The 11,277-nt window shown below is 46.1% G+C and overlaps 1 protein-coding gene across 2 annotated transcripts in view; it reads left to right on the forward strand.

Annotated features, from left to right (window-relative positions):
- Positions 1–7,468: 7,468 nt before the first annotated feature.
- Positions 7,469–11,277, forward strand: part of eva1ab (eva-1 homolog A, regulator of programmed cell death b) — a 22,993-nt gene continuing 19,184 nt past the window's right edge. For both annotated transcript variants that reach the window (XM_076299392.1, XM_076299393.1), the window contains exon 1: positions 7,469–8,134. The gene's annotated coding sequence lies outside the window, so the exon portion shown is untranslated. The remainder of the gene's footprint in view (positions 8,135–11,277) is intronic.

Here is an 11,277-nt window from a genome sequence, read left to right on the forward strand (position 1 = left end):
GATATCACGGATGAGGATGTGAGGAAACACCCGCAGGGCTCCAGGAGAGGACGTCATATCAGGCTGCGTGCATCTGCTCCCCCCCCCAGAGGAAGGCTTCACACGGGGGCAAGGAGCTGGAGCATCAGGGGAGGTCTGGGCATCAAATCAAGCAGCACACTGCAGCTGCAGCTGATGCACCACTGAGGAACACTCCAAAATGGGCACAATTCTGGAAGTAATAGGACTAGTATATCATATCCATAACTTGGGCTTATAAAACTTGAAATTGTGAGACAAAGTATTGACTGGTTGGGTGCTTTTTGAGCTGTCAGAAACTAGCCTTGCACACATTTGACCAGCTACAGGTACAGCCTCAGCATTTTGCCAGAGCATTGAGCCAAGACTCTCGCGCTACTGCATGTCAGTAGCACACACACACACACACACACACACACACACACACCTGTAAGGCACTCATGGAATGCACCTGTCCATCCATGTCCTCCACACTGACTAAACCCAACGTCCCAAACAGTTACAGGGCCGTTTAGAGTGGGAGGTTGTTGGAGGGCTTGGAGGAAGAGGAGAATTTCTTCTGAGGCCAGATGATGGCCGGCCGGCAGGAAGGGGAGTAATTAAAGCGTCTAAACGCTCGAGTGCAGATCGCTCAGACAGCTAAGTGCCATCTCCTCCCACAGAGCTGCCACCCTCCGAGGCATCTGGCTGTTGATGTCGCTCTTGTTTCCAAGAAAATACTCAGGGGACTCGCGTGCCGTACGTGGAAATGCGTCCACGGTGGAATGGGAGAGTGGACGGGGGACCGACCGTGCCCGTATAGAGTGACAGCCAACTGTATTAACAATGCCGATTAAACCACTCACTGAACTCTCGGAAAGTTTTTAAATTAACCTTTAAAACATTCTCTTGTGTTTAAGCTGATTCCCATTCAGTAGCTTGGTGGAGACAGAGCACATAGCATATATGGAATATCAAGTGGCAATACTGGTATTCGAAGCAGCACTGGTATTCGTTCAGCTGCCAGCCTGACCCATTAGACAACTGAACTCAGTGTATTTGTACATGAAATAACTGAAGCGGAGCAAAAATAATACAGTTATTCATCGAGGGCAAAAACGTTGTTGCCTTATTGCCGACGGGGGTTTAGGAAAATGTATCAGGTTTTGTATCAGCTTACTTGTCAGTTACTTAATGTAGGAAGTATAGCAGTCCGGTGGTAGTCAATGCTAATTGGTCAAAGGCTGGTCCAATGGTTCCAAAATGAACCCAAATGCTGCTCACTCATTAGCATTCAGTGACTAGAAACAGTCTGCAGTGGATGTAGGCCAGACCCCATTCAGACAGTGAATTCTGCTCTCGTTATACCAGGCTAGACAGTTCTTGTCCTCGAACCTCTCTCTCTCTCTCTCTCTCTCTCTCTGTCTCTGTCTCCCTCTCTCTCTCTCTCTTTCTCTCTCGCCCCCTCTTAGGCCAGACCCCATTCACACAGTGAATTTTGGTCTTGTTATACCAGGCTAGACAGTTCTCGTCGTTTTCTTTCTCTTCCTCTCTCTTTCTCTATCACAGTGCCACACATGTATCTAGGCTCTTCTTTCCAAATTTCATTATGGGTGGCTTACGGTGAATCGCTCAAAAATGTAATTCCCAGAGTGTATAACTGATGCCATCTGTGTTTGAAACCGAGCGTTAAACTGGTTGTGTAATTTATTTCATGGGTGGCAGTGTTTTCTGTAGCCTTCGAGGGCATGTGGAAAAAATCAGGCAGGGATCTCCCCAGACTTGAGCAAAGCTAAGCGTAAGTCCACCTCTGTCCCCCTTGGCCCAGGCGAATATTACTGGGCACTGAAGTGAGAAGAGCTCCATGCATTAGCAGATAGGAATGTGGCAGATTGCTCCGTTCAAGAGCAACTAATGTGAGCATTCACCAGTTAGTGATGGGCTCAAGCCTGTATGAGAATAGATACATCCATTTCAAACGTTGCTTACAGAAAAGTTTGCAGAAACTGTGCAAAATACAGAGAAAATGAGCACTGAGTATCCACCCGTATCCATGTCCATAGACATATCTTACATAGGCCATAAATGAGCCTTAACCTGTTGAGGAGTACATTCACAAATATGTGATTAGAATGTTCGCAATCCAAAAGTTCCATATTATGATGCGACAATTACCCTCAGAGATTTTCCCCATAGACTGTATAAAGAACACTGAAACTATAGATCGTTTGCGTAGAATTCTAGAAGGAACCAGAAAAATAATTCATTCCTCAACAGGTTAAGAAATTCTGCTGGGGCGTGGCCCTAACCATGCTAACGTCAAAAACTCTATTGTTATAGAGGTAAAGTGGTAAGCTTTCTCCCAGGTGAATGGAGTGCTTGTTTAGTATTGGAGAGTGCACTCTCGCAAGGTAAACTGAAACATCCAGTCCAGTACATCTAATTTAAACCAGCTTTGAAAACAAAACTCAATAATGTTTCATATAGTATCATCAATACCTTGTAATAACACCAGTAATTATCAGTGAATTTCATTAATTGAATCACAGACATGGTGATATCTGTTACCAACGCCACTCTCACTCTTGCCATATTGATTAATTCCTAATCAGTGCGTGTTGAATGTGACTCCATTGTGCTTTATAGTGTAGCAATACAGAGGGCACTGGAAGGTGATCTGAGCTGAGGCCGAGGGGTTCGAAGTTGAGAAAGTGAGTAGTAAAAGTTGCTCTTGTCCCCTCAGGTGCTGTTTGTCATGCTTCTGGTGTGTGTGTGTGTGTGTGTGTGTGTGTGTGTGTGTGTGTGTGTGTGTGTGTGTGTGTGTGTGTGTGTGTGTGTGTGTGTGTGTGTGTGTCTCGGGGGCTGCCTTCCTTGTTGACAGTGGCCAGACCCACAGCAGGGAGGGCACAGACACACAACAGCTGACTGAGCTCCTGCCGTGGGATTCTGCCTCCTCAGCACATCCAGATAGCTACTCTCCCACTCACACACACACACACAGATAGAATGACATAAACTCTCATATACACAAAAACACACATGCACATACACATACACACACACACTGACACACACAAATATAGACATACCTAGACAGACACACACATGCTGTACATAACGAGAGACAGACACAAACACAGTTACTAACAGACATGCATTTCCACATAATGTATCTATAGTGTTCCTTATTTTAATCTAATGTCGTCTCTATGGATCATTCATGAAACTCAGAACAGAAATAATTCATCTAAATATGCCTGCTGTCTGGTCAATAAGCATTAGAGAACATCATCAAACGTCCAGGATTAGATCTGTAACCATAAAGCCCTAAGTGGCTCCACCGTGACTCATACAGTGTGCTGATATTAATCCATTCAGCATCTTTACACTGTGCTGCAATGTGAACCTTTTTAGTGTGAGTGCGGCCACATATTGTGCGCCTGATCAACAGCCTGCTCATTATGGGGAAGATGCGTAAGGAGGCCTTACGTAAGGCTTTGTTTGTGCACCGTCCTGCTAATCAAATGATCTCCATGAGTGAGCCGGGGCCGCGGTCGCTATGGCAATCTGCTGTGTGCCACGGCACTGCGTTCGGCCCGCTTGCTCGCTCCGCGCTCCTTATACTCCTCTCCACTCCACTCTCTCTCTCCCTCGTTCCTTACACCCTTCTCCACTCCACTTTCTCTCCCTCGTTCCTTACACCCTTCTCCACTCCACTTTCTCTCCCTCGTTCCTTACACCCTTCTCCACTCCACTTTCTCTCTCCCTCGTTCCTCACACCCTTCTCCACTCCACTTTCTCTCTCCTTCGCTCCTTACATCCTTCTCCACTCCACTTTCTCTCTCCTTCGCTCCTCACACCCTTCTCCACTCCACTTTCTCTCTCCTTCGCTCCTTACATCCTTCTCCACTCCACTTTCTCTCTCCTTCGCTCCTTACATCCTTCTCCACTCCACTTTCTCTCTCCTTCGCTCCTTACATCCTTCTCCACTCCTGCCTCTCTCAAACTCTTTTTTTCTCTCATGCTGTGTCACGTTTTCTCTCTTATCATTCTCCTTCTTTCTATCTATCTCTCTATCTCTGTCTCCTTTACTTTTTTCTCGCTATCTTTTTTTCTTCCTCCTGTTTCCTCTGTCTTTCCTGATCACATCATAAAGTATTTCTCACTATCTCTCCCTCTTTGAGAAAATGAAAGTGTATCACTCTCTCTCTCTTTCTCTTTGAAAAAAAAGTGGTCTTACATGAATGTTTTTATTTTGGAGGCGGGAAAGGTTCACTGGCCTTTGGATGATGGCACTGTCTGTTACGTAATGACCTCAGTGTCTGGGGTTATGCAGCTCAAGAAGCAAACCTGAATTGCTAATGGCGTGCTTATGCTAGTTTACATAATCAGAATGCAAGAGCTGTTTTGTGTACAACAAGAAATGTCTTAAAATAGAATATGCTATTGAGACTAGACTCCTTAGTTCCACCGTTGTAGGGACATTGATTACAGATGTATTTCATCTACAAGTTATCCACTTATTAGTTGAGAGATTAGTTAGACATCTTTTCAATGTTTATTTGAAAAGAAGAGTTATTTTAAGTCAGAATACCAATATCCATCCATCCACTACCCTATCAAAGCAGTGCTTTAAGACCTCCAAACACCAAATTGTTAAACTGGGGTACCAGATGGACAGATAGAATTCTGTATGATACAGATATGGTGTGATATGGACCAAAAGCTATCTTAAATCAATAGTTTAGATGAAAGGAATATATATATATATATATATATATAATATGATCAGCAGTGTTGCCACAGTTACCTTGAAAAAGTAATCTGATTACTGATTACTCCTTTAAAAAGTAACTTAGTTACTTTACTGATTACTTGATTTTAAAAGTAACTAAGTTAGATTATAAGTTACTTTATTAGTTACTTTCAGCAGCTGCCGACAACACCCCCACCGCCTCAACATAAAAATGATAACCGGTTTTGCCAATACTCACTATACTGGAAGTGCATTTTAACAATGTATAGCAGACATCCCAACCTAACCTACTGTACTTAGATACTGAAATGCAGATGTTTGTTCAATAATGTCTAGTCAGTACACCAAATAAGGAAGGCCTATTGATAGAAATTGTGATAGTAAAATATGTAGATTTTGGTAGTTTGGCCTTTTCATGTAGCCTTGGCAACTAGCCATCTAGTATAGGCCTGAGTAATATGCTAATTAAATTACACTTGTTAAACTCACCTCAACAAGTCTTTTGCAATCATTTAACCCGCCGTGAGCAATGCTAAAGTCACTGTTACAAACAGTGCAGTGTGCAATACTATCATTATGTTTTACTCTTATGAGACAATTGGGTACACTTTTGTGTAGTCTGATGTGAAATGGGTCTTAAATGTTCCTTTTTGAGAGGCACTGACTCTGCCATGACGCTCCTGTTCCTAGATACACTAACTGAACTGATTAATTAAGTTCGGGAGAAAAGAGATATAAGCCCACCTACACTGAAAACTGATTGGTTGATTTAGCAAAACAGACCAGGATGCTCTGTCTTGGATGCGCTTGCAGGCACACACGCACCACTCCTCTCTCTCTCCGTTGTGTGTGCGTTAAACTTAGATGCACACGCGAAGTCCGGTCTGGCTTGCGTGCTCTTGTTCGCTCTAGGTTCCGGGAGATTTTATGTAATTTGCGGGCGTCAGGATATCAATATGTGGGAGACTCCCAAAACTTCGGGAGACTTGGGATGTCTAGCTAGACAGCACTTTGTCGCCAGCACAGAATGTACAACGTACCTTAATGTTGTCATGTTTAGCTGACACAAACTCAAAATAATGACTGTATAGATAAAACGTGCATCTCTCTCCTCCCTCCATTGTTGTTTACGTTTGTGTCGCTGCGTGGTTTTACACGTGAGTTGTCTTCATGCTGAAAAGGTTGGCATAGCCTACATGATGTTAATCCCCGAGACAAGAAGAAAGCAAAGAATATATCTTTTTACTAAGGAAAATGACAAAAATAGTAACTAACAGTGATTTAGATAAGTAACTTTAATCTGATTACTGGTTTGTAAATAGTAGCGCGTTAGATTACTCGTTACCGAAAAAAGTGGTCAAAATAGACTAACGCATTACTAAGTAACGCGTTACTGGCATCACTGATGATCAGTAGTTTTGAGGGATAACTAAGTGGCTATTCAGATACTGTTCTGAGAAGGTATTCACTGATAAGTGTGTGTGTGTGAGAGATGCTTTTATCTGTTGCTTGTGTCACGTTGATCAGCAGAATAGAGCAGCACATTGAAACAAGACCTCTTTTGATCAGTCCTTTGATCATGGCGGTGGCGTTCAATTACCGCCGCAACCACTACCGTGTGCTCCTCTTTGGCAAACACAGAGGACGGGCGGATTGGGGAGAAAGATCAAAAGAGCTTGTTCGGCATCAGCCAGGCTCCGATCAGACGTCTGGGGCCAGGTGAAGTGTTCTGCCTGGATCCATCTGGCTTCAGCCACTCTGACTGAAGGAGAGAGGAGAGGAGAGGAGAGCAGGGTGAGGAAGGTGGTGGCACGGTCTGGCTGTTGCCTATCTGGCTCCTTAAGAGGCCATAAAAAGCACTGGGAACAGCACTTAATGAGCGGCCGCAAAGTACAAAAAAAAGGTCATATGGATGCACATGGGCGCCCAGTTTGTAGCTTTAAAAGGACTGTTGGAAAATTGTTCTGGGTCGGTGCTGACTTTTATGTCCTTTATGGCTTCTCTTAGGTCGCTGTTTCTAAGGTGAGAGCACTGCAGTTTGGTGTGTGTGTGCATGTGTGTGTGTGTGTGTGTGTGTGTGTGTGTGTTCTGGTGTAGTGTATTCTATGGTATATATTGAGTGAGTTCTTCAGTTTCAGTTGTTCCGTGTTAGTTTTTTGATGCCTGTGGGGAAAATACTCTTCCATTTTACTCTTTCCATTTTTGTTTGAGTGTGTCGGTGGCTTTGTTGAGAGAGACAGAGAGAGAGAGCGATAGAGAGAGCTATAGTGTGTGTGTGTGTGTGTGTGTGTGTGTGTGTGTGTGTGTGTGTGTGTGTGTGAGAGAGAGAGTTAGTGTGTGTATGAGAGAGAGAGAGCATGTTAGTGTGTGTGTTTTCCCTCAGCCCGAGGGCAGATTTACTAGGAAAGTTAGCAAGCAAATTCCCAGTCGGAGCTGAATGAAATTCCCATGTCATGTCGTGTTTCTACCACTGCTAACCCCCCCCCACACACACACACACACACACACACACTCCACACACACTCCACTCCCTCTCTGCCCCCCCTCCCCCAACCCCTCATACTCCATCTGACTCACTCCACTCCCTCTCTCCGTCTCTCTGTCTCACTCACGCTCTCTCTCCCTCTCTCTCTCTCTCTCTCTCTCCCTCTCTCTCTCTCTCTCTCTCTCTCTCTCTCTCAGTGCGCTCTGTCAGCAGTGCACTTCACTTCCCCTCGCCTCTCTCTCACTCCCTCCTTCTCTTTCTCCTCCTCCTCTCTCTCTCTCTCTCTCTCTTTATCTCTCTCCACTCGGCTTGTGTACTAGTTGTTTTCTTTCCCTTCGCTTCTCACTCCACTCGCTCCCACACACTCCACTCAGCTCCTCGGTGTGTGGAGCTGTGTGTGTGTGTGTGTGTGTGTGTGTGTGTGTGTGTGTGCGTGCGTGCGTGCAGTCGGCGTCTCTCCTTCCCTCCTTCTCTGTGTCACATTCCTGCAGCCCCGGTGGCTTGACCCCACCGGCCGCACACGGGGCCAGCTGAGCCCGAAACAGACTCTGCCTGAGGTTGGGTCGACATGATCGCGCTCCGTGCCGCTGCAACTAACCCCCCCTCCCTCCCTCGAACGTGGATAGCCGCCTGCTGTCTCAGCGCTGGGAACCACTCTGTTGATTCAACAGCGAGAGTGTGTGTGTTATTATCTCTTCTCCGAGGACCAGATCTGTGTTTTTTCAAGCGGGGGATCAGGAGGGAATCTTTTCGTTCTAGCTTTTAATTTTTCTCTCTCCGCTGAAAAGCGCCCTGTCACTCAATTGGAATTGCCCGAGTGGATTACTTCTTCTGTGGAGCTGTCAGCTCCGAACCCAGGCGCTCACCATCTGGAGAGGAGAGGACGAGGACCAAGTGTAAGTTTCAACTTTTCACTTCAGCGAGTGAGCGATTTGTTTTCCCTGCTCTCACTTGTAAACAACCGTAGCGGCGATTGTATTTTTACAATAAGGGTATTCATGGTTAAGAAATTGACTTTAGGTTGTTCCCAGGGAGCTCAGTCAGTTCAGTGAATCAGCCTGATGGCCAAGCGCTGATCCTGTTGTGGGCAGCCGTGGCCTACTGGTTGGCGCTTCGGACTTGTAACCGGAGGGTTGCTGGTTCAAACCCCGACTAGTAGGCACGGCTGAAGTGCCCTTGAGCAAGGCACCTAACCCCTCACTGCTCCCCAAACACCGCTGTTGTTGCAGGCAGCTCACTGCGCCGGGATTAGTGTGTGCTTCACCTCACTGTGGGACAGATGTACGTACATTTGCGAACGTAGCGTTATCAGCATCATGGACACACCGCAGATTGCGAACGCTGTCAGACCCAAGTTTCCGTCATATTTATCAAACTTGTGTAAACTGCGCCTTTCTCTGCCTTTCTCCGCCCATAATCGCAATTTACGAACGTCCATGCAACTGAACGGCAGAGCCTATACAAGCGCAGTTGAATGAAGTTAACTGATGACAACATTAAAAAGAATCAAACGTTTAGCAATCAAACGTTTAGTTTGATAGTACAAATACTTACAAAACTGGTGCTCTAAATAGCGATTATTTTGTCTTTGAAAGCTTCTCTTATTGATGCATTGAACTGCAATTTGGATTAACACCTGCTTTTACAAGGCGGAAGTATTTAGGCGCAGAATAGACGTGCGCTTTCAGGAGCAGTCTTTGTACATACCGCGAAACAAATACGCCTGAAGTGGACGCAAAAGCGTTAGTACATCTGGTCCTGTGTGTTCACTATGTGCTGAGTGTGTTTCACTAATTCACGGATTGGGATAAATGCAGAGACCAAATTTCCCTCATGGGATCAAAAGAGTATACTATATACTTATACTATACTCCTGCACCGTCAGACGCTATTGTCAACTGTTTGAATCAGCCCCAGAATGACAGTGATGCTTTTGATTAAATCACGCCAAGTAGATTAGCTTGGACAAAATAGCCTTGTGTAATATAATAATACCCTTTTTTCCTGTTGGTAACTTCGTTGTCTGTGTCATGCAGCATCTCCATGTAGGTATGATGTTAAGCAAGTTCAGTTCAGCTGATTGAGTGTTCTGTGTGGGTCTATTGTAATGTGTGGTCATTTCATTCATGATCTTTTTTAATGTGAAGAGAGAATTACAGATTACGCGTTTGATGGTGTACGTCAAATAGACAATAGATGCTGAATTCCAGTGTTCTGTTCCTCTGTCATGAGAGACTATCTATCTATCTATCTATCTACAAGCGATGACCGCTAACTGCTCACAACTGTGAGGGAAGGAAATGTGTGTGTGTGTGTGTGTGTGTGTGTGTGTGTGTGTGTGTGTGTGTGTGTGTGTGTGTGTGTTTCACCAGACACAGACACGTCACGCCTACTGAGTTAGTTTAAAAGACAGGACCCCCCCCGCCCCCCAATTTCCCTGCCATTCAACTCTGTGGTTTTGTGCGTGTAATGACAACATGGTGGGGGGTTCCGAGAGAGGGAGAGAGAGAGAGAGAGAGAGAGGGAGGGAGGGAGAGAGAGAGAGAGGGAGGGAGGGAGGGAGAGAGAGAGGGAGAGAGAGGGAGAGAGAGAGAGAGAGGGAGGGAGAGAGCTCTTCTCTGGGCTCGTCTGCTCACGCTGCAGAACTATCAGGACTTCCTCTAACACTTCATGTTAAGATGGAGATCTTTTTGCCTTCACGCAAGTCTGCTGAAGAGGGGCTGGGGGAGGGGTGGGGTGAAGGAGGTGTGTGTGTGGGGGGGGGGGGGTCAAGGTCCCGAGACCCGCTGGGAGTCAATTTTAGTCACATTCCCTCAGAAGGGGGTTGTGGGGGTGGGATAGGCCAGCTGCCAGTGATTTTTTTTGTGAGAATGTTGGGGGGGGGGGGGGGGGGGGGTGGCTCGTGGACAGACGAGAGACAGTGTAGTGTGTAAAAAGTTCAGGTGTTGCCCCCCTGTGCCCTTAAATCATCCCTGTTCCCGTTCCCTGTGTGCTGCTCTGTGGAGAACTGACAGGAGGGACAAAACCCCAGGGGCCAGAGCTACATACACAGAGGTGCACATATGTAGTACGCACACACATACACACACACCGCACACACATATACACACACGCACACCACACACACACACACACACACACACACACACACACACACACACATGCACACCGCACACACACGCACACACACACACATGCATGATATGTGTGTGTGTATATACATAAAAGCAAACACACACAGCCACATGCTGGGGCATATGCAGTCATATCCATCATGTCATTTGTCCTGATCCTCCTATCAGTAGGCATAGTACGCATTTGGGCCTGTGTGGCTGATAACAGGCCCTCCTCAGAGTGAACTCTCCTGCATCCTGTGGGAGACTCACTCTGCATTTAGTCCACCTGACCCCCCCCCCCCCCCCCCCCCCAGCAGAGCTTCAGTTTGTGTCTCTGAACAGCTTTGTTGTGTGCTTCACCTTCTGTCTGTGTGTTTTGGGCTGTACTCACCCAGCTGCCAGTCATCCATATGGGAGCAAGCGCTTCTCCCAGGGCTCTCTTCCTGAACTTGTCTCTCTCATAAACACATTCTACCTTTTCTTTTTCCTCCATCCCCGTCACACACACTCTCTCTCTCTCTCTCTCTCTCTCTCTCTCTCTCTCTCACTCTCTCAGCTTTTTCCATATCTCTCTTTCTCCCTCTCTCTGTCTATCTCACCTCATTCTATCTCTAACTTTATCTCCCTCTCAATGTTCTCTCTCTTTCTGTTCCCCCCACAGTCTTATTGTCTCTCTCTCTTTCTTTCTCTCTCTCTCTCTCTCTCTGTTTTCTCCCTACTCTTGGTGCCTTTTCCTGAGGGGCTATAATAAAAAGAGCAGATGTGAACCACTACTTCCTGGCATTTGGTGTGTGTGTGTGTGTGTATATGTGTGTGTGTGTGTGTGTGTGTGTGTGTGTGTGTGTGTGTGTGTGTGTGTGTGTGTGTGTGTGTGTGTCTGTGTGCTTCTTTTTCTGTGAGTGGATTTGTCCTCTTGTATCCAA

This window comes from Alosa pseudoharengus, unplaced genomic scaffold, assembly GCF_046254945.1.
Source record: "Alosa pseudoharengus isolate Yale_2024_CS ecotype anadromous, Long Island Sound unplaced genomic scaffold, YU_APseudo_1.1 YU_APseudo_1.1_scf_22, whole genome shotgun sequence".
NCBI classification, from domain to species: Eukaryota; Metazoa; Chordata; class Actinopteri; order Clupeiformes; family Clupeidae; genus Alosa; species Alosa pseudoharengus.